The sequence below is a fragment of the Schistocerca gregaria genome, unplaced genomic scaffold (assembly GCF_023897955.1).
Source record: "Schistocerca gregaria isolate iqSchGreg1 unplaced genomic scaffold, iqSchGreg1.2 ptg000199l, whole genome shotgun sequence".
In the NCBI taxonomy this organism is placed as follows: Eukaryota; Metazoa; Arthropoda; class Insecta; order Orthoptera; family Acrididae; genus Schistocerca; species Schistocerca gregaria.
The window spans coordinates 10475005-10499092 of record NW_026061737.1 but is presented as its reverse complement, the minus strand read 5'-3'; the positions used below and the strand labels follow the sequence as shown (position 1 = coordinate 10499092).

Genomic DNA, 24088 nt, shown 5'->3' with positions numbered 1-24088 from the left:
ATAACTAACCAGAAATTCAGATTAGTTGTAGCTTCGGTGACAATCGCCTTTTTTACATTTTCCCCGTAAACTAGATAATTATGAAACGTAAGCAACTACTGTAAAATATCTGCGGCAACGGCCTTGCCGCGGAGGTTGCATCGGTTCACGTGGGATCACCGAAGTTAAGTGCGTTGTCGGGCGTTGAAGGCACTTGGATGGGTGATCATCCAGGCCGCCATGCGCTCTTGCCATTTCTCGGGGTGCACTCAGCCTCAAGATGTCAATCGAGGAGTTACTCGACCCAATAGTAGCGGCTCCGGTCAAAAAATACCAACATAACGACCGGGAGAGCAGTGTGCTGACCCCCGCCCCTCCTGCTCGCATCCTCCACGGATGATGACACGGCGGTCGGATGGTGCTGTCCCAGTAGGTCACTCGTGGCCTGAAGACGGAGTGCTTACAAAGCAAACTACTCTCCAGTGGATGGTCGTACTACTGAGACCTTGATGCCTGGCATCAATAACAGATGGCAGCACAAGAGGTTGGCTTACGCCTACTGCCGAATTTTACGATCTGTCGTAAGCCTGCGTAAGCACGTAGGGCCTTCCGTCTTAAGTGCAAGCATATCCATTGCGTTTTCTGTCACGCGACTTGAGTGGAATATTTCATTATTTCTGAAATTTTATAGAAATGTTTTTCGTTGTATATCCTCACCATCGGTACTGAATTTACTGTAAAATTACTTGCTCACTTTTCGGAACTTCCGTTCATAGTAAATCGATACTATTTGAAGCCGTGGTAGACACGAGTCTAGTGTGCTTCACCTTCAGCACCTTCTGTGTCAGTCTCGGTTAATATGTCGCTGATTTCACAACGAACAGTTCGTTGTCTACTGAGTATACTGTCTGTTGCACGACACTATCCCTCCCACGCTGCTAAATGTAGGTCGTCGGCAAAATATGACTGCAGTGGAACAAGGGCGTCTGCAGAAATTTCCCCAGGAGGTGGTGGTGGCATTGGTAGTGGTGTGTGTGTGTGTGTGTGTGTGTGTGTGTGTGTGTGTGTGTGTGTGTGTGTGTGTGGAGGACTATTACTATGAAACTCACACAGTCCAGACCGCCAAGGAAAATAAACCTTGAGATTTGGAAAGAGTGTTGATCTTATACCGCTTATACTGCATATTTCAAAATTCCACCTCTAAGGGGGAGACACAGGACATGAAAGGATTTCTGAATCATGTAGCTATTAAGGTAATTTTGAAGCTAGGCATACGAACATTTGTATCTGGTTTCTAGGTCAGAAATAAAGAAATATGTGTTCCAGTATCTTTGGGAATTTAACCTCTATGAGGTGAAATAGTGGATGAACATTTTATTTTGAGATAAATAATTATGGAAGAACTATGAAAGTATTTTTAAGGCTACATCTACGAAAATTGGTATTTGACTTCAAGGCTACAAATAAGAAAATACGTGTTTCGGTGTTTTTGGAAGTTCAACCCCTAAGGGGATGAAATAGAGTGAGCTGGTGCGTTTCTGGCACCAGTTTCCGTCGATCGTTGTTTCGATCTTTGAGTCGCGGTCCAGAGGACACTGCTCCCTAAGCGACTGTAGTAGTTCTCTGTGCAGCCCACCATCGGGCTTACCACGCTTACACTGGACACAGTTGCCAACAAATCGCCTGCCATCGCGATATAGGTTGGGCCAAAACATGTATTCCTGAACTCGGTTCAAGGTCTTGAAGAACCCCAAATGACCCCCGTCCGCCGAATCGTGGAAATATCTGAGTGCCATGCTAACTCGTTCCTGTGGAATACAGACCTTCACTTGGCCACGGTTGGCTCCCCCTTTACACAAGAGGCCCGCACGAAGGCAACAGCTAGTGACGACGTCGCCATCCACAAACTGCTGCATATTCGGTCCCCACCCGGCGTCCTCGGCCTGTTTGCCGGCTAAGTCGAAGAAGAAGCCGGGTGTCTCGGAGAGAAGGAAATTCACCCCCAGATCCGGCTCCACGTTTCTGAAAATGGTTCATTATGAAAGCATTATGAAAGCATATCTGACAATTCGTATTCGGCTAATCTGTTACAATTTTTAAAAACTACGTGTTTCACTGGTTTTTAACTTCGAGCATAAGGGGATGAAAATTTTAATGAAATATTTATTGCGTTATATTAAAATATTTTAAATCTGCATCTACGAAAACCGGTATTTCACTTCTCAATTAGATATAAAGAAATATGCGTTATACAAGCAAGAATACAAACGGCTTGATTAACAAAAACCTTGGACCCCAGCTGTCAGCATTGCTTTTTGGTCATTCAGCAAAAGACCATGCTTCAACGGCGTTAAGTTTAGAAAAGTTTAGAAAGTGTTGCAGTTTATAAAAGACATAAAAAAACGATTAAAGAAAAAATGCTTTGCAGACCATGAACGGTCTAAGTAAGTAAAGAAGCGGATGATAAGCTAGCTCTTTATGCAAATAAGTTGGTCAGTTTAAGTTCCGAGACATGTCATGCAGCAGGAACGGAATCCTATAGTTGCTACGATTGGCTAAAGGAAAAGTTTTGCAGAATCACGCGAAATCACTTCTGCAAGTGGCTGAGAATCTCGTAATGAATAAAAATTCTGTACTGAGAATTCCAAGGTGGGAGAGGCGAGATTCCTCCCCCCCCCCCTTTCCCCCTTCTCAGAATCCTATCCTTCTTTACCTACAGCAAAAAATAAATAAATAAATAAAACTAGAGAAATTTCTACTGTGAAACTATTTGCATACAAGAGAACGGCCATTAAAATTTAACTCTTCAAAGTTTTAAGCCCTGGCCCGTTCGAAAATTCAATTTCTTTGTAGTTGCATTTTTTAAAGGTGTACTTGTCTAGACTCCTGGAACGGAAAGGTTTTTTTTTTTAATCCGTGCTTTACAAAAGTTTCTACAGTCCATTGTTTGAAGCAGTGTCACGGCTGCCATGAGCCGCGCGGGGTACCCGCCATGTGTCCAACGCCTTGTCACGGTTCGCGCGGCTCCCCCTGTTGGAGGTTCGAGTCCTCCCTCGGGCATGGTTGTGTGTGTGTTGTCCTTAGCATAAGTTACTGTAAGTAGTGTGTAAACATAGGGACTGATGGTTCAAATGGCTCTGAGCACTTTGGGACTTAACATCTGAGGTCATCAGTTTCCTAGAACTTAGAACGACTTAAACCTAACTAAATTAAGGACATCACACACACCCATGCTCGAGGCAGGATTTGAACCTGCGACCGTAGCGGTCGCGTGGCTCCCGACTGAAGCGCCTACAACCGCTCGGCCACATCGGCCGGTCTATCATGTATTCTAGAAGAGTTGCAAGGTCGTCAGTGGCGCCTGTTCTTTCGAGAGCAGTTACTATCTTTATATCTATGGTTAAACGTTACCCAGCCATTGACCTTCGTCTGTGCGAATGCGCACAGGTTGCCGGAACTCTTACGGGAATCGTCACCTTAGTGTGAGCCAGTAATGAGTGGATGGACAAATACCTATTAAGTACATTACGTATGCGGATTGTGGACGGTTGGGGATGTGAGTCTCACGGGAAGCGTGCGAGGGATAAATTCCTGCAGTCGTGCTGTTCATGTGTGCCCTCGATGGCTCAGATGGATTGAGCGTCTGCCTTGTAAGCAGGAGATTCTGGGTTCGAGTCCCAGTAGGGGCACACTTTTCAGCTGTCCCCATCGAAGTATATCAACAACACCTGTCGGCAGCTGAGGGTTTCAATTAATTATCAGTTGTGAAGGTGATTCGATGAACCCTTTGCCAGGCACTTAAATGTGTTTTGCAGGGTATCCATATAGATGTAGATGATAACTCGTCCCGTGTCGCACGTGCTCAAAATGATTCATACTGCAGAATGCATGCAAACATACTCACCGAAAATACGGACGAATATCAAGTGCAGGCTGCCGAGTGCTGCATATCCAGCTTTGACAGATCGGCTTTTCCTGCCAAGAAGAACAGGAAGTTGCTGTCTAGGAACAATCAGAGGTAGAGGAAGGGTTGATAAATACTCCTTGACTTGCAGACTAAACGTAAATAACGAAAATACATTGCCCTCCGTATTGGATTAGCTGTTTTGAATATTGAAAATCTGACTTCAGATTCGTTTTCAGCGACATTAAAAATATATATGTAACACTCAGTTCATGCAAATCGAAGTAATAATATAACTAAATGTTTTCCCTAAACTTTGAACACATTTTTTTCGGGTAACTATTTTCTCAGAACGGCATGCAGCATAAATTAAAAGTGGTTCGTTCTCTTAACATCTACCTCTGACCCCTAAAAGTAAACACTTTTCTTAGGAACTTATAGCTATAATATGACATTTGTTAATATTAACTAATTTTTGTGTAGGCATAAGGAGTGAAACAAACCCCTCAAAATCGAACTCAAAGTTCGAATTAGCACTGTATCGTTAAATTTAAGGTTGTTTCATTGCGGTTAGGTATGCGCTCCCATTAATTTTATGTATTATCGACTGATGTTATCCATTTTCAAGTTCAGAGAAATAATGTAGTATCAACTGATGTTACCCATTTTTGAATTCAGGTAACATCTGAGGTGCCACACTGCACGCACTCTGCGTACTCCAGTCTCGCAAGCCCTTGATCAAATCATAATTACGGGCGCCATTTTTTATTGAAAATCTAAAATTAAGCTCATAGTATTGTCACTCGTAATTCCCAAACAGATCGTTCGAATGTATTTTCATTGTCTCAAAAAAATTTCAAATTTACCCTTTTTTGCTCATTTGTATGAGAACCTGGCTGTAACGCCGGAATATAGTCACTAGATTTTTTTTCAGAGACGCTGTACGTTCGCGAGAAGACTTTCGTTCTGCGCGTGTCGAAGGACATTCCTCAGATATTACTGTGTGTGTGCGCTACTCAGTCGTGCCATTTAAGTGTACATCTTTGCATAGTTTTCCTTTCACGATGTAAACAGTGTTCCGCTCAGTTGCTAACTGGCCAGTGAGTGGTTCCGAAGGTGTCGGATGTGCGGTGCGTTCGGTCTGCTAGGACAACAGCAGACTGGCGTGGTGCGATGGCAGAAGCAGACACTGAGGGAGCTAGCTGCTGGGACGCCAGCGAACAATTTATGCCAAGTAAGACGAAGAGGACTATTCTAAAATTACGAGCCGTCTAAAAAGTGTTTACCATTGGTAAATCTTGCTGTTGAGTCTGACAAAACTGACAGTTTTTCCTAGAGATACAGGAAATCCCCCCACCCCCACTCAATGAATATTTGGTTGTGATGACAGGCCGATTGGTAGTGTAGCCCGAGATCTAAGTTAGGTTGGATGGTGGTAATTTGATTGAGAGTTGTTTACGCCAACGATTATGAATGCCGACTAAACGTTGTGCGAGCAGATTGCCCTGTAGCGTAGCCTAGTGTTTCCGTCCGCGCCACATTTAACACACTTTCTCTAACTGTGTACAAAAGTCTCACAACAGCCACGATAACTACGTTTCTGGTGGGGGGAGGGTAGAGTCCACTATGTAACTTTCACGGCAAATTTTAGTAACCGCATAAACTAACCGAAATAGAAGCGTCATTTTAACTATATTTCCTTTTGTGGGAAAATAATGGTTCTCCTCTTTTGGCAGCAACTGTAATATGTAGGCGACTTATTAGTTTTTTTTAACTCTGAATCATGAGCTCAATAGACGCAGTGCTTTTTTTACGTTACTTGATTTGTGGTCTATAGTAAACAATGCAACGAATTGGTAAATTCTTTGAAGTTTGACGTGTGTTACATAGACGACGTCTGCAATGTTCGTAAGGCCAAGTTTGCATATATTCGGTGTCTGTTTTTTTGGCCATGTACTGTATAATTAAGGGGAGGAGGATTATGTTCAAGGAGCAGTGCATTAGCAGTCTATGGAGAAATTGAGAATTTGGATCTAAAGAACGGCATGCTCGGGCAGTTCGTGCTATTCTGTTGACCACTGTGTAATTCGGACACAGTGATCATTGCCTCTCCCTCGTAACCAGGGGACTCGGGTGCTAATCCTGGTCTGGCACAAATTTTCAACAGTGCCCATTGACTAAAGTCTGTGCCCATTGTCAGCTAATATCATTGTTTCGGTGTTAAATAGTATTTTGTTCGCGATACGTGGTTTAGCTTTTTCATGGATAACAGCTTTGAAAAGCGTACAGGTTATATTGATATTCGCTCGTCGTTAGTCCAAGTCAACTATAGCGATTTATAAACACAGTTGTAGTTCGTATTAAGCCCACATACGTAATTGTGTCCTGTGTTTCTTTACCAAGAACTACTCCGTAAGTAATTCCCCTGTAGTGGTATTTTGTTATAGTATTTTGTTTAAATATTTATAGACTGCAGGCTTGGATGAAATATGAAACACATGTCCGAAGTTCCTGTTGATATTGCAGATACTGTTTCATCCGTTCTAGGGGCCAAAACATTTCATCAAATACAGAAGGACACAATTTGTCTCGAGATTTAGCAATTTTTCGTAATAGAGGCCTTGCGTCGATATGTTTTTCTCTAATTCTTGTTTGGATTTAATCTTAAAACACACTAACTCGTCCACCACTTATTCGATATGTGTTTTCATCCCTTTCGTAGCCTAGAGTTCCTAAACGGTCGATAATATTAATAATTTCCTTTCTCAATTTTATTTTCTGTAAAATCTCCTGTTTATGGTTATTGCTAACATGTTTCACGTTCTCACTTTTATTATTTTTATTTTTCTAGTTTTGTGCCTTGTAACCAAATTTTCTTTGAATCTGGTTTTCAATTCTGAAATAGTAACAGTTGAAGGTCAAGAGAAGATTGCGGTCTATTTGAGGAGAGTGGCTTGGAGATTTTTTATAACAGACGTATACAGGTCATGGGGATCCTTACCTATATACATTTACTTCGAGTGTGATGTAGCCCATTCTCTTGTCATGATCTCGGCTGTATCGTAGCACATTGTCTCGGTTAGGTTGGAGATTTCTGTTGAGAGTTGCCGAAGTCAACGAAAGTGATTACAAAGTAAAGACTGTGCTAACAGAACGATCTCTAGCGTAGTCCAACACGTTCTTTCTGTCCTTTTAAAGCCTCTTTTAATTAAAAATAACTAAAGCTGCAAGATACAATCACAAAAACTGTATTACGTAATAGAGTAATCCCAGACTATTGTTGTGTAAGTTGTGTGCGTACACTATTTTTTTTGTTAGTGAATATACACTTTTTTACTCATTTGATGGGTTTCAGTTTTCCCCGTTTTCTGGCAAAAAACCTTTTCCTGTGAAGGGCCCATTAGCTTGTCGGTTATATTTGTGACATTCTCGACGGTCAGTAATTTCGTGATAGTCCATCCACCGGCGTCATTGTTAACATCTGATATAGATTTAATTATTAGGAAGGCTAATATGAAGCTAATGCATGAGTAGGTCTAATAATTAATAAAAATAGGAATGCGGGTAAGCTACTACATACAGCATAGTGAACGCATTGTTGTGGCCAAGATAGCCACGAATCCCACGCCTACCAAAGTCGTAAAAGTAGTCCTCAGATGATGAAGAAATTGATGGAATGTGTGATGAGATAAAAGAAATCATTCAGATAGTGATGGGAGATGAAAATTTAATATTAATGGGTGACTGGAATTCGACAGTAGGAAATGGAAGAAAAGGAAACGTAGTAGGTGAATATGGAATGGGGGTAAAAAATTAAAGAGGAAGCCGCCTGGTAGGCTTTTGCCCAGAGCATAACTTAATCATAACTAACACTTGGTTCAAAAATCATGAAAGAAGGTTGTATACGTGGAAGAGACCTGGAGATACTGCAATATTTCATGTAGATTATATAATGGTAAGACAGAGATTTAGGAACCATATTTTAAATTGTATGACATTTCCAGGGGCAAATGTGAACTCTGATCACAATATATTGATTATGAACTGTAGATTAAAACTGAAGAAACTGGAAAAAGGTGGGAATTTAAGGAGATGGGACCTGAAAGAACTGACAGAATCAGAAGTTGTACAGTGTTTCAGGAAGAGCATTAGGGAACGATCTACGGGAATGGGGGAACGTAATACAGTGTGATGGGGGATCTGAGTGGTGTACTGTCAAGGGGAGGGGGTTCCTCAGGGATCAGTGTTGGGGCCGCTATAGTTCCTTATTTATATAAATGATATGCCCTCAAGTATTACGGGTAACTCTAAAATATTTTTGTTTGCTGATGACACTAGCTTGGTAGTAAAGGATGTTGTGTGCAACATTGACTCCGTTTCAAGTAGTGCAGTACATGACCTCAGTCCATGGCTTGTAGAAAATAAACTAACGTTAAATCACAGTAAGATTCAGTTTTTACAGTTTCTAACACACAATTCAACAAAACCTGACGTTTTAATATCACAGCATAGGCATATGATTAGTGAAACTGAACGGTTCAAATTGCTAGGTGTTCAAATAAATAGTAAGGTGTTGTGGAAAGCCCACGTTCAGGATCTTGTTCAAAGACTTAATACTGCCATTTTCACTATTCGAACGGTACCGAAAGTGAGTGATACTTCGACAAGTAAATTAGTCTACTTTGCTTATTTCCATTCACTTATGTCGTATGGTATTATGTTTTTGGGTAACTCTTCCCCTTCTAGAAGGATATTTTTGGCTCAGAAACGAGAGGTTCGGGCAAAAAGTGGTGTGAGTTCACGAACCTCTTGTCGACCTCTGTTCAGGGAGTCTGGGTATTTTGACATTGGCCTCTCAATATGTATATTCCTTATTGTCGTTTCTTGTTACCAATATTAGTTTATTTCCAACAATAAGCAGCTTTCACTCGGTTAATACTCGGGAGAAATCAAACCTCCATTTGGATCGGACTTCCTTAACTCTTGTGCAAAAATGTGTGCAGTATACTGCTGCATCCATTTTCAATAAGCTGCCACTCGAATTCAAAAATCTTAGCAGTAATCCACGCGCTTTCAAATCGAAACTGGAGTGTTTCCTCATGGGTCACTCCTTCTATTCTGTCGAGGAGTTAATTGAAAAATTAAGCTGATTCTCATTGTACTGCTGATAGAGTTTGCTTAAACTTATGGACTGATTTTCTCTCAGGTTCATGAACATGTATTTTTATCTGTTATTACTTTTATGTTGTAAGTTCATGTGTCGCCCTAACCGCCGTCTGCTTCACGTCTGCTGTGCAGCGAGCTACCTTAATTTAAGTATTAACTGTATTTTTCTTACTTGTCACTTCTTCTTCCGTGTGTTTTTGCTTTTGCTGCCTCGGAGTGTAGCGGCAGTGGGGAGTCTAGTGCGTCGCATGGTGCACCCCAGGTGTTAGATGCTTCACCCACTGTCCCTGCTGTCGAGACATCTTCGCGGGTACCGGGCGCGGCTGGCCACCCTCTCCCCAAGGGGAGTGGCGGGTTCAGCGGCGTTCGCGGCGCACGAGGCGGAGGGTCAATGTGGAGGCTGGCCGTGTGGCATCGCCCGCTCTGCCTGTGAATGGACATGTGGCTGCTCCTTCAGCAAGGTCCGAGCAGGCACACGGGGGGAGGGGTTTATTAGTTATTGGGAGCTCCAACGTTAGGCTGGTGATGGAGCCCCTTAGGGAAATAGCGGAAAGGTCGGGGAAGAAGGCCAGTGTTCACTCTGTGTGCTTGCCGGGGGGTCTCATCCGAGATGTGGAGGGGGCCCTACCGGCGGCGATAGAGAGCACTGGGTGCACCCGACTGCAAATTGTTGCTGATATCGGCACCAATGACTCCTGCCGTCTGGGTTCAGAGGTCATCCTCAGTTCGTACAGGCGGTTGGCGGAGTTGGTGAAGGCGGAAAGCCTCGCTCGCGGGGTGGAATCAGAGCTAACTATTTGTAGTATCGTTCCCAGAACCGATCGCGGTCCTCTGGTTTGGATCCGAGTGGAAGGCTTAAACCAGAGGCTCAGACGATTCTTCGGAGAGCTGGGGTGCAAATTTCTCGACCTCCGCAATGGGGTGGAGAAATGTATGGTCCCCCTGAATAGGTCAGCCGTGCACTACACGCCGGAAGCGGCTACGAGGGTAGCGGAGTACGTGTGGAGTGCACATGGGCTTTTTATTAGGTTAGAGAATTCCCTCCCTAGGCCCGACAAGACGCCTCCTGAGACGCGGCAAGGCAGGAGTAGGCAAAATGCGACAGGGAATAACAATATTAATGTGCTAATAGTAAACTGCAGGAGCGTTTATAGAAAGGTCCCAGAACTGCTCTCATTAATAAACAGTCACAACGCCCATATAGTACTAGGGACAGAAAGTTGGCTGAAACCACATGTAAACAGTAATGAAATCCTAAACTCCGATTAGAATGTATATCGCAGAGAAAGGCTGGACAGTAAAGGGGGAGGCGTGTTTATAGCGATAAGAAGTGCAATAGTATCGAAGGAAATTGACGGAGATTCTAATTGTAAAATGATTTGGGTGAAGGTCACGGTTAAAGCAGGCTCAGACATGGTAATTGGATGTCTCTATAGGCCCCCAGGCTCAGCAGCTGTTGTGGCTCAGCACCAGAAGAATAATTTGGAAAATATTTCGAGTAGATTTCCCCACCAAGTTATAGTTCTGGGTGGAGATTTTAATTTGCTGGATATAGACTGGGAGACTCAAACGTTCATAACGGGTGGCAGGGACAAAGAATCTAGTGAAATATTTTTAAGTGCTTTATCTGAAAACTACCTTGAGCAGTTAAACAGAGAACCGACTCGTGGCGATAATATATTAGACGTTCTGGTGACAAACAGACCCGAACTATTTGAATCAGTTAATGCAGAACAGGGAATCAGCGATCATAAAGCGGTTACTGCAACGACGATTTCAGCCGTAAATAGAAATATTAAAAAAGGTAATAAGATTTTTCTGTTTAGCAAAAGTGACAAAAAGCAGATTACAGTGTACCTGACGGCTCAACACAAAAGTTTTGTCTCAAGTACAGATAGTGTTGAGGATCAGTGGACAAAGTTCAAAACCATCGTACAATATGCGTTAGATGAGTATGTGCCAAGCAAGATCGTAAGAAATGGAAAAGAGCCACCGTGGTACAACAACCGAGTTAGAAAACTGCTGCGGAAGCAAAGGGAACTTCACAGCAAACATAAACATAGCCAAAGCCTTGCAGACAAACAAAAATTACGCGAAGCGAAATGTAGTGTGAGGAGGGCTATGCGAGAGGCTTTCAGTGAATTCGAAAGTAAAGTTCTATGTACTGAATTGGCAGAAAATCGTAAGAAATTTTGGTCCTATGTCAAAGCGGTAGGTGGATCAAAACAAAATGTCCAGACACTCTGTGGCCAAAATGGTACTGAAACAGAGGATGACAGACTAAAGGCCGAAATACTAAATGTCTTCTTCCAAAGCTGTTTCACAGAGGAAGACTGCACTGTGCTTCCTTCTCTTGAAGTCGCATAGTTGACAAAATGGTAGATATCGAAATAGACGACAGAGGAATAGAGAAACAATTAAAACCGCTCAAAAGAGGAAAGGCCGCTGGTCCTGATGGGATACCAGTTCGGTTTTACAAAGTGTACGCGAAGGAACTTGCCCCCCTTCTTGCAGCGGTGTACCGTAGGTCTCTAGAATAGCGAAGCGTTCCAAAGGATTGGAAAAGGGCACAGGTCATCCCCGTTTTCAATAAGGGACGTCGAACAGATGTGCAGAACTATAGACCTATATCTCTAACGTCGATTAGTTGTAGAATTTTGGAACACGTATTATGTTCGAGTATAATGACTTTTCTGGAGACTAGAAATCTACTCTGTAGGAATCAGCATGGGTTTCGAAAAAGACGGCCGTGTGAAACCCAGCTCGCGCTATTCGTCCACGAGACTCAGAGGGTCTTAGACACGGGTTCACAGGTAGATGCCGTGTTTCTTGACTTCCGCAAGGCGTTTGACACAGTACCCCACAGTCGTTTAATTAACAAAGTAGGAGCATACGGACTATCTGATCAGTTGTGTGCTTGGATCGAGGAGTTCCTAGATAACAGAACGCAGCATGTCATTCTCAATGGAGAGAAGTCTTCCGAAGTAAGAGTGATTTCAGGTGTGCCTCACGGGAGTGTCATAGGGCCGTTGCTATTCACAATATTCATAAATGACCTGGTGAGTGACATCGGAAAGTCTCTGAGGCTTTTTGCAGATGATGCTGTGGTGTATCGAGAGGTTGCAATAATGGAAAATTGTACTGATATGCAGGAGGATCTGCAGCGAATTTACGCATGGTGCACGGAATGGCAATTGAATCTCAATGTAGACAAGTGTAATGTGATGCGAATACATAGAACGATAGGTCCCTTATCATTTAGCTACAAAATAGCAGGTCAGCAACTGGAAGCAGTTAATTCCATAAATTATCTGGGAGTACGCATTAGGAGTGATTTAAAATGTCGACTGTCAATGGTAAGAAAAGTGTTTCTAAAGAAGAAAAATTTGTTAACATCGAGTATAGCTTTAGGTATCAGGAAGTCTTTTCTCCGAGTATTTGTATGGAGTGTAGCCACGTATGGAAGTGAATAATGGACAATAAATAGTTTGAACAAGAAGAGAATAGAAGCTTTCGAAATGTGGTGCTACAGAAGAATGCTGAAGATTAGATGGGTAGATCACATAACTAATGTGGAGGTATTGAATAGGATACTGGAGAAGAGAACTTTGTGGCACAACTTGACTAGAAGATGGGGTCGGATGGTAGGACACGTTCTGAGACATTAAGGAATCACCAATTTAATATTGGAGGGCAACGTGAAGGGTAAAAATCGAGGAGGGAGACCAGGAGATGAATACACTAAGCAGATTCACAAGGATGTAGGTTGCAGTTGGTACTGGGAGATGAAGCTTCCACACGATACAGTAGCATGGAGAGCTACATCAAACCAGTTTGTGGACTGAAGACAACAACAACAACAACAACAAGGTATTTGTCTCATGTGTAACCTTCAACAGAAGTGGGGCAGACGAGAGGGTTAGATTATATGTACTTTCCATTGAAATTGATCCATAATGGGGAGATACTCAATGGGAAAATAATATGCTAATTTATTATCCACAGACCGCAAATGGACTGATCATGAACGAGGAATGAAAATTTGGTCACACTTCTGATAGTACACGTATTATTTGACCCCCCCCCTCTCTCTCTCTCTCTCTCTCTCTCTCTCTCTCTGTCTCTGTCTCTCTCTCTCTCTCTCTCTCTCTCTCTCTCTCTCTCTCTCTCTCTCTCTCTCTCTCTCTCACACACACACACACACACACACACACACACACACACACACACACTCAATCGCGCGCGCGCGCTTGTTCTACTAAGTAATTCAATTCATTAATGGTGTCGGAAGAGATGGTTAGCAAGAAATCCTTTAGGCTCCTCGTAAACTGAAATCTGTCAGTAGTAAAGCTTTTTATGGCTGCCGGCAAGTTATTGAAAACATCGTTCTCCTTAATGATGGAGACTTTCTTGCACCAAAGTAATTAACTTACCAATTTTTGTGGAGATTATTCACTTCTAGTTATGACTTCATGAAATGAGCTGTTGATTTGAAAATATTCATTTGTTTTTAAACACAATATTCACGGGGAGAACGTATCTTCCATCTCCACCATGTTAACTGATCTATTTATATGACCCTTATCCTAAGTTGTGTTATTTTAACGGTAAAACACAAAACATTTCTTACATGCATTTCCACTATTTTCCAACAAGCTGACAATTTTTCATGAATAATATATTAATAGTGAAATTTTTAGAAAAATTTTGAAAGACAGGTTTTGCGGGCAAATTTCAAAAATTAAAAGACCATAGTGTTCATTATAATACAATTTCTCCATGGTTTTTAATTCCTACTCCGAAGTTTTCTTTTGTTTCCTTTACTGCTTGCTCAGCAAACAGATTGAATAACATCGGGGATAGGCTACAACCCTGTCTCACTCTCTTCCCAACCACTGCTTCCCTTTCATATCCCTCGACTCTTCATGCCCTCGAGTAAGAAAACTGGTCGTTAGAATTCCATGGTTCTGGGATAAATGGTTTGAGAGGAAAGGTACATTTAGTTAGAAAAGTTACGGAAAATTTAAAGTTGTATTGCACTTACCGTCGTACATGCACTCATTTAAATTCATAGTTTCTTTCACTTTCCAATAGTACGCATGCTGTACATAAACATAACATTTGTTTCATGATATTTACTTTTTTATTTCTTGCAAGTCTTCTAGAACTTCTTTCGAAAACTTTGTGGGTAGATCTTGGCATTTGTTTTGTTCAGAAACGTTATTACTCTAGCAAACAACTGACTACGAGACAAGAAAAAATGTATTCAATAGGTGAAAGCTCAAAGCTACGGGTAAAATGTCCCTAGGCTTATCATCTCAAAGAAGAGATGGCACAGAGAAACAAGTGGGCATGTCTTACATAGCAAGCTGCCATTTAAACCGACATTTAGAACCTTCAAATACGGATTTGGACTAAAATACTTTCATATTCACACTAAGTGTAAATAAAACTGGTACAATCACCAATAAACAAAATTATTTTCATTGTTTTCGGGGTTCCTTTTGCCTTTCGGAATAAATATATTGCGAATCAGTAGTTAACATGCCTGGTTCCCCAAACAGGAGACGACTAGAAACTTCCGAAATGTGGTGGTGTAGAAGAATGCTAAAAAAGTTTTGATCGAATAGCTGATGGGGAGATACGAAATCAGATTAGGGAGCAGAGAAATTAATGGCACAAATTGACAAAAAGAAGCGATCGTGGGTAAATGTCATATTTCGATTCCACCCATCCGCTGTGACCCACGACGTTCTGCATGACGTTGATTAGTTGCATTTCGAAGGATACCAGTGGCCTTATTAAATGTTAACTGCGATTGCCTTCGTGTCTAGAGCAATTTATAATGTTCGTTAACTATGATTTTTTTCGGAATATATCGTGATGAACTCTGGGAGGAACCACAGAACACAGCTTAAATTGTCGTTGAAGAAACGAGTAGTGATTGTATTTTTATCTTTCTTATCCGACACGTTGGGGAATCCAAGGTATAATGGGGTACACAGTTGAAAACTTTGATTAAATGTACAAAATTGATAAATAAGAGAGTTACAAATTTTTATATGAACACATTATGATGTATTAATCACAAAAATACAAGAACATTGCCATAAAATAAAACAACAATATTTTCTCACTCAAAAACAGAAATTTATAACATTTGCACGCGTCACAATGGGGTGGTAAATACAAGTGATTACAAAAACGTATAAAATTATCCGAAATGCAGAAAATATTGGCTTGCTCGTTATTTTTTTTAGTTTAAAGTGAGTATTAATGTCAAACTACAGTTTTCATGAATCGTATCCTTTTCTTGAGGCTGTTTACAAAATTCACACACGGGGAGACACTCATCATCTTCGCTATCTATTCCTGCACAAGAATCGTGTGTCAGTTTTTTGCAGGTGGAACAAGCGACCCAACTTCCAACTGATTTTGAATATAACCCACCACAATATACACATTGACAGCCAGAACTTTCCTCATAATCACTCTCGTTAGTATTGTATTCTCTCTCCTTTTTTCCATTTACCTTCAGAATCTTTCTCTCTTTTTTGAGTTCTTAATTTTATTCTCTTTCGCAGAAAGTTTTCTGTTTGCTCTTTCTTCTTTGTCAATGTTCTTTTTTCTATTTCTCCCATTAATGACTTTTAACTCTTTTTTTGTACGGCGAATCAGTTAAAACAACGTTGTTCCCCCTTTTCAGTCTCGCTCTTTTCTTGCTTTCGTTAACTTTTGACAAGAAAATCAGAATCTCAGGTGAAATATGAAATGAGGAGGTTGTGTTGTCAGTTGTCATCCAAGAGCACCCAAGATTAGAACAATTAGCCCCAATAACTTTGTTATTCTTAGGCGGCAGTTCATTGTAACAATTCGCTGAAACCTCGTCCCCTTGATTATCCAGCCCGTTTGAGTCGTCTTTTTCAGCTGGTGTGCTAGGTGAAGGCAATTCCAATTGTTCAGATATAATAACCTCTTTATCTGACGGCCTATCACGTCCGCTGTCAGTTGTGTGTGCCGGGAGGAAGTGTGCGTCGTGAATATGGATGGGTCCGTGGGCCATATTGCAGTAGCTTCGAAACCTTTAATAGCGGTTTTCATTGTTGCGCTTTAGACGAAAGCTGAACCAAAAAGCGTTGAAATTTGAAAGATAGTTACGACTTTCGCTGCATGGTTCCGTAGCCATTTTCGAAGCTGATCACTATAACGAGGATTTATAAAACAAACATCAAGCGGCTGAAGTCTGTGAGAGCAATGTGGTGGTAAAGAAACGCCACTCTCCCTCGCGTAGTCCATAACGTCAATGTTCGTGGTATGTGCTGAGTGGCCATCTGATATAAGGAGAACTGGGACCTGCTTTGATGCCTTAGAAAATACCACTAATTGTGGAAACCATACAAAGAAGGACTCTGTGGCCATACATGCTGTGCTGTGGACCTCAGCGCAACCTCCTGCTGCCTGTCCTAACTCAAATTCTTTCTGCTTCTTCTTTCGTGGAAAAATAATCGTAGGAGGAATGTCAGCTCCGCTTGCTGACGTACTAATGAGGCTGGTTGCAGTTTCGCCCCTTTCTGCAGATGTTAACGATTGCACTGGACGGTTCCCTTTGCAAGCTGCGATGTTCGATTAGTTTTTAGCATTAACCGAGACGCCTGTTCCATCACAATTAGTTATTTGAGAAGTCATTAGTTTGTGATAGTCAGTTACATCTGTAAGCAACGAAAAAAACCTATCGACAGCTACTTTATTAAAATCCATGATTCTTGTACCAGATGTTGCTTCGGGCTTGCTAACAAACCCGCATTTGCTTCTTCATTGTTTCATGATGTAATAAAGATTTCGATTTGTTTTGCTCGAAATTTTCGAAAAGGTATCTGTGAAACGTGCAAAAATTGAAATGGCAAAACTGTGCACCTGCCTAAATACGAGTGCGTATACTCATTTGAAAAAATGTTCCTAAACTGCTTCTGATACGCTAGAGGTTACCTCACAGTAAACAGCAATTGTAGTTGACCATTTGCCTGCACCGTATAAAGTACGGCCAATAAAATATTTTTGTAGGGAGGACACATCATCTCATCCTAAATGGAGAGTTCATCTATACGTGTAAAAGTAACCACTTGTGCCAGAGGGAAGCGTGTTGGGAGCCTTACTGTTCATGTTGTATATTAACATTACAGATAATATAAGAAAGCTCACATATTTCGAAAATGATGCCGATATCGACATTGAGGTAACAAAGGTCGTGTGAAGCGATATGCACGTACAGGGGATAGTAAAAATGTGACCACCTATACTTGCATCTACATGGATACTCTGCAAATCACATTTAAGTGCCTGGCAGGTTGTTCATCGAACCACCTTCACAAGTCTCTATTATTCCAATCTCGCATAGCACCCGGAAAGAATGATCACCTGTGTCTTTCCATACGAGCTCTGACTTCCCTTATTTTATCGTTGTGGTCGTTTCTCCCTACGTAGGTCGGTGTCAACAAAATATTTTCGCATTCGGAGGAAAAAGTTGGTGATTGGAATTTCGTGAGAAGATTCCGTCGCAAAGAAAAACGCTTTTCTTTTAATGATGTCCAGCCAAAATCCTGTATCACTTGTGTGACACACTCTCTCATATTTCGCGATAATAGGAGGACGTGCTGCCTTTCTTTGGACTTTTTCGATCTACTCCGTCAGTCCGATCTTTTAAGGATCCCACATTTCCCAGCAGTATTCTAAAAGAGGACGGACAAGCGTAGTGTAGGCAGTGTCCTTTGTAGGTCTGTTACGTTTTCTAAGTGTTGTGCCAATAAAACGCAGTCTTCGGTTAGCCTTAACCGCAACATTTTCTATGTGTTCTTTCCAATTTAAGTTGTTCGTTATTGTATAATAATAATGGCGTGTGACGAGGGCCTCCCATCGGGTAGATCGTTCGCCTGGTGCAAGTCTTTCGATTTGACGCCACTTCGGCGACTTGCGCGTCGATGGGGATGAAATGATGATTAGTACAACACAACACCCAGTCCCTGAGCGGAGAAAATCTCCGACCCAGCCGGGAATCTAACCCGGTCTTTTAGGATTGACAGTCTGTCGTGCTGACCACTCAGCTACCGCGGGCGGACGTTAGTTATTGTAACACCTAGTTAGTTAGTTGACTTTACGGCTTTTAGATTAGACTACAACTTCTCTGATAGTGATTCGTCCATTCTGCTTCACCAGCAATATTGCGGGATCAGTAACGACCTGATTTGCGGATATTGCGGGCGTACCTTAACTGGCTTCTGTCTTCATTGATTAGCGGCTACCTTTGAAATGGTTGTACCACTCCTTTAGCCCTGCAGTACCCATTACTTTGTCCACAAACACACGATGGTTTCAACTTGAGAATCGCCAAGCTTGGAGCCAAATGTGATGTAAAGACGTCATTTTGCTCAGAATACTAAATCCAACGTGTACGACTTGCAAGTGTTCCGAAGTAGTGGAGAAAATCAGGTATGTGTGCTAAATATGCCTGAAAACATGAGCCCATGCGCGCCCTGATACCATTGTTGATTTCAACAATTAAAAAAGGTCGGATATTTTTTGAACAGCTCATGTATATAAGCCATCGCCAGTGATGTCGAAAGAGCAAGATACCCCTAACTACGCCAGTTGTATAGGTAGTTCGAATGGAGCGGTCTATTGTCTGACGTATCTCCATAACAGCTCCGAACCGAATACCCCAAAGTTCGACAAATGGTTCAAATGGCTCTGAGCACTATGGGTCTTAACATCTATGGTCATCAGTCCCCTAGAACTTACAACTACTTAAACCTAACTAACCTAAGGGCATCACAAAACACCCAGCCATCACGAGGCAGACAAAATCCCTGACCCCGCCGTGAATCGAACCCGGGAACCCAGACGCGGAAAGCGAGAACGCTACCTTCACGTCAGGAATCAAGCTGAGCTCAGAAGGGCGCAATTCCGGGGCTGTCTCAGGCCGATACTGATCTTCGGCCTGACGTGGCTGCTTGTCCTGTTCCCGGGGTTGCCCCTCAGTCTGCAAGATCCGAGCAGTCGCAGAGGGTGGTCTTACTGGTAGTTGGGAGCTCCAACGTCAGGCGCGTAATGGGGCCCCTTAGGGATATGGCAGCAAGAGAGGGGAAGAAAACCAATGTGCAATCCGTGTGCATACCGGGGTGGGTCATTCCAGATGTGGAAAGGGTCCTTCCGGATGCCATGAAGGGTACAGGTTGCACCCATTTGCAGGTGGTCGCTCATGTCGACACCAATGATGTGTGTCGCTATGGATCGGAGGAAACCCTTCCAGGCTATCTGATTTGGTGAAGACTGCCAGTCTCGCTAGCCGGATGAAAGCAGAGCTCACCGCTCACCATCTGCAGCATCGTCGACAGGACTGACTGCGGGCCTTTGGTGAAGAGCTGAGTAAAGGGTCTGAATCAGAGGCTGAGATTGTTCTGTGACCGTGTGGGCTGCAGATTCCTCGACTTAAGCCATAGGGTGGTGGGGTTTCGGGTTCCGCTGGATAGGTCAGGAGTCAACTACACGCAACAAGCGGCTACACGGGTAGCAGGGGTTGTGTGGCGTGGGCTGGGCGGTTTTTTAGGTTAGATGGCATTGGGCAAGTACAAAAAGGGCGGCAGCCTCAACGAGTTCGGGGCAAAGCAGGACATGAGGGGACCAAGCAGCAATCGGTATTGTAATGGTAAACTGTCGAAGCTGCGTTGGTAAAGTACCGGAACTTCAAGCGCTGATAGAAAGTACCGAAGCTGAAATCGTTATAGGTACAGAAAGCTGGCTGAAATCAGAGAGAAATTCTGCCGAAATTTTTACAAAGGTACAGACAGGTAGAAAGGATAGATTGCATGCAACCGGTGGTGGAGAGTTAGTCGCTGTTAGTAGAAGTTTATCCTGTAGTGAAGTAGAAGTGGATAGTTCCTGTGAATTATTATGGGTGGAGGTTACACGCAACAGCCGAGCTAGGTTAATAATTGGCTCCTTTTACCGACCTCCCGACCCAGCAGCATTAGCGGCAGAACAACTGAGAGAAAATTTGGAATACATTTCACATCAATTTTCTCAGCAAGTTATAGTCTTAGGTAGAGATTTCAATTTACCAGATATAGACTGGGACACTCAGATGTTTAGGATGGGTCGTAGGGACAGAGCGTCGAGTGACATTATACTGAGTGCGCTATCCGAAAATTACCTCATGCAATTAAACAGAGAACCGACTCGTGGAGATGACATCTAGGACCTACTGATAACAAACAGACCCAAACTTTTCGACTCTGTATGTGCAGAACAGGGATTAGTGATCATAAGGCTGTTGCAACATCCCTGAATATGGAAGTTAATAGGAATATAAAAAGAGGGAGGAAGGCTTACGTGTTTAGCAAGGGTAATAGAAGGCAGATTTCAGTCTACCTAACAGATCAAAACGAAAATTTCTGTTCTGACACTGACAATGTTGAGTATTTTTGGAAAAAGTTCAAGGCAATCGAAAAATGCGTTTTAGACAGGTACGTGTAGAGTAAAACTGTGAGGGACGGGATAAACCCACCGTGGTTCAACAACAAAGTTAGGAAACTACTGCGAAAGCAAAGACAGCTTCACTCCAAGTATAAACGCAGCCAAAACCTCTCAGACAAACAGAAGCTAAACGATGTCAAAGTTAGCGTAAGGAGGGCTATGCGTGAAGCGTTCAGTGAATTCGAAAGTAAAATTCTATGTACCGACTTGACAGAATATCCTACAAAGTTCTGGTCTCAATTTAAATCAGTAAGTGGTTGGAAACAGCATGTCCAGACACTCCGGGGTGATGATGGCATTGAAACAGAGGATGACAGGCGTAAAGCTGAAATACTAAACACCTTTTTCCAAAGATGTTTCATAGAGGAAGACCGCACTGCAGTTCCTTCTCTAAATCCTAGCACAAACGAGAAAATGGCTGACATCGAAATAAGTGTCCAAGGAGTAGAAAAGCAACTGGAATCACTCAACAGAGGAAAGTCCACTGGACCTGACGGGGTACCAATTCGATTCTACACAGTACGCGAAAGAACTTGCCCTCCCTTTTAACAGCCGTGTACCGCAAGTCTCTAGGGGAACGGAAGGCTCCAAATGATTGGAAAAGAGCACAGGTAGTCCGAGTCTTCAAGAAGGGTCGTAGAGCAGATGCGCAAAACTATAGACCTATATCTCTGACGTCGATCTGTTGTAGAATTTTAGAACAGGTTTTTTGCTCGAGTATCATGTAGTTTTTGGAAACCCAGAATCTACTCTGTAGGAATCAACACGGATTCCGGAAACATCCATCGTGTGAGACCCAACTCACTTTATTTGTTCATGAGACCCAGAAAATATTAGATACAGGCTCCCAGGTAGATGCTATTTTTCTCGACTTCCGGAAGGCGTTCGATACAGTTCCGCACTGTCGCCTGATAAATAAAGTAAGAGCCCACGGAATATCAGACCAGCTCTGTGGCTGGATTGAAGAGTTTTAACAAACAGAACACAGCATGTTGTTATCACTGGAGAGACGTCTACAGACGTTAAAATAATATCTGGCGTGCCACAGGGGAGTGTTATGGGACCATTACTTTTCACAATATATATATAAATGAGGTAGTAGATAGTGTCGGAATTCCATGCGGTTTTTCGCGGATGATTCTGTAGCATACACAGAAGTTGCAGCATTAGAAAATTGTAGCGAAATGCCGGAAGATCTGCAGCGAATAGGCCCTTGGTGCAGGGAGTGGAAACTGACCCTTAACATATACAAATGTAATGTATTGCGAATACATAGAAAGAAGGATCCTTTATTGTATGATTATATGATAGCGGATCAAACACTGGTAGCAGTTACTTCTGTAAAATATCTCGGAGTATGCGTGCGGATCGATTTGAAATGGAATGATCATATAAAATTAACTGTTGGTAAGGCGCGTACCAGGTTGAGATCCATTGGGAGAGTCCTTAGAAACTGTAGTTCATCAACAAAGGAGGTGGCTTACAAAACACTCGTTCGACCTATACTTGAGTATTGCTCATCAGTGTGGGATCCGTACCAGATCGGGTTTGCGGAGGAGATAGAGAAGATTCAAAGAAGAGCGGCTCGTTTCGTCACAGGGTTATTTGGTAACCGTGATAGCGTTACGGAGATGTTTGACAAACTCAAGTGCCAGACTCTGCAAGAGAGCCGCTCTACATCGCGGTGTAGCTTGCTCGCCAGATTTCGAGAGGGTGCGTTTCTGGATGAGGTATCGAATATATTGCTTCCCCTTACTTATACCTCCCGAGGAGATCACGAATGTAAAATTAGAGAGAGACTTTCAGATAGTCTTTCCTCCCGCGAACCATACGCGACTGGAACAGGAAAGGGAGGTAATGACAGTGGCACGTAAAGTGCCCTCCGCCACACACCGTTGGGTGGCTTGCGGAGTATAAATATAGATGTAGATGAGTGTGGTGCGTGATGCGGCGCTCCCCATCCCTATATACCGATCAAATCAGTCACGACTTGAACCGAGCGTGCCCGAACATTGTCCTACAAAATGATGGCCGCCTCCTGCAGAAACCGACGCTGCTTCTTTCTCTCAGTTGCTTTTCAACTTTGTAACACAGTCTGTTTCGTTTTAGAGTCCAAACCGCTTAACAGATATTGTTCAAATTTGTCATGGAGACAGTTTGAACCCTTAGAAAGAACATAGCCCACTTTAAAAAGCAAGAATTTTTTTTTTGCATCAGTGAACGTAAACTACATTAAAAGTTACTTATTTTGGTTGTATAACTTAAGAATTCTATAATGTATAAGTACTTCAGTAGTCGCCGCGCGGGATAGTCTCTCAACCGAAATTGCTCCCACGTCCGAGGCCTTTCAATATCACGTCTTCCATTCCGCTTGTAGTTCAGAATATTTTGGGGAAGTCTGGGACGTAGCATTCTCACCAGTCTTCACGATATTTTTGAATTTTTTAGTTTCTGTTGAAAATACTTAATTTTTCTCTAGTATCTTCATTCCTAATCATTTCTTGTTGTGCAGCTCTTCGAATTTCTTAGGAACCTCATCTCTGCCGTGTGATTTTTTTTTGCTTTTTTTAAACCATGTTTTCGCTTTCATAGCATAATACAGGAACCGCGACCACGTTATAGAATTTCGGGACAATCTTTTTGTACTTTATTGCCCAATATTCAGATAATAGTGTCACAAACAGCTTAGAATTTGTGTAATTTATTTTAAGTATCAGAGTAAAAATCAGATCTTACAGCGTAGCCTAAATGAAAGATTAAGAGACCAGTTCTAAAGCAGGATTATCCAAAACTAGTTTTAAACTGACTGAGTATTTTCCTCGGAGTGCACTTATTTTCGTTTTGTTCCTAGAAATTTTAAAGTTGTATTCATTGCATATTTCGTTCAGGTGGTATATAGATCTTTGGAGGTCATTTCGTGAACGTGAACCATGTCGTCTACAAACAGAAGCACAATCAGGTATTTCTCATTCGTTATCCCAATTCCTTTGTCTTGTCATAGTTCCTGCTTTCATTTATGAAGAACGAAGTCAATGTAAATACTAAAAATGCTGACTTAATCTGCTCATTTAAATGTATACCGAACGAGCTGCCGCAGTGGTTATTACATGGTATGATGATGATGATGATGATTGGTTTTTGGGGCGCTTAACTGCACGGTTATCAGTGCCTGTACAAAGCCCCAACCTTTACACAGTCCAGTTTCGCCACCTTCACGGATGATGATGAAATGATGACACCACAGACACCTACTTCCCGGGCGGAGAAAGCAACCCAGCCGTGAATCGAACCCGGAATCCCATCACCAACAACGCTAGCTTCTACACGACGAGCTGTCAACTAGTACACTAGACTCGCATTCGGGAGGATGACGTTTAATTCCGCATCCGGCCATCCTGATACGTTTTCCGTAACTTTCCTGAATCTCTCCAAGTAAATGCTGGGATGGTTCCTTTGAAAGGGAACGGCGGACTTCTTTTACCCTTCCCTGACGCAGTGCCAACTCCTGCTCCG

At 42.4% G+C, this 24088-nt stretch overlaps 1 non-coding gene across 1 annotated transcript; it reads left to right on the top strand.

The window, feature by feature from the left end:
• The first annotated feature begins 3593 nt into the window (after positions 1 to 3593).
• Positions 3594 to 3668, top strand: Trnat-ugu (transfer RNA threonine (anticodon UGU)). The gene has a single exon. It is a non-coding gene; the product is annotated as a tRNA-Thr (tRNA).
• The last annotated feature ends 20420 nt before the right edge of the window (positions 3669 to 24088 follow it).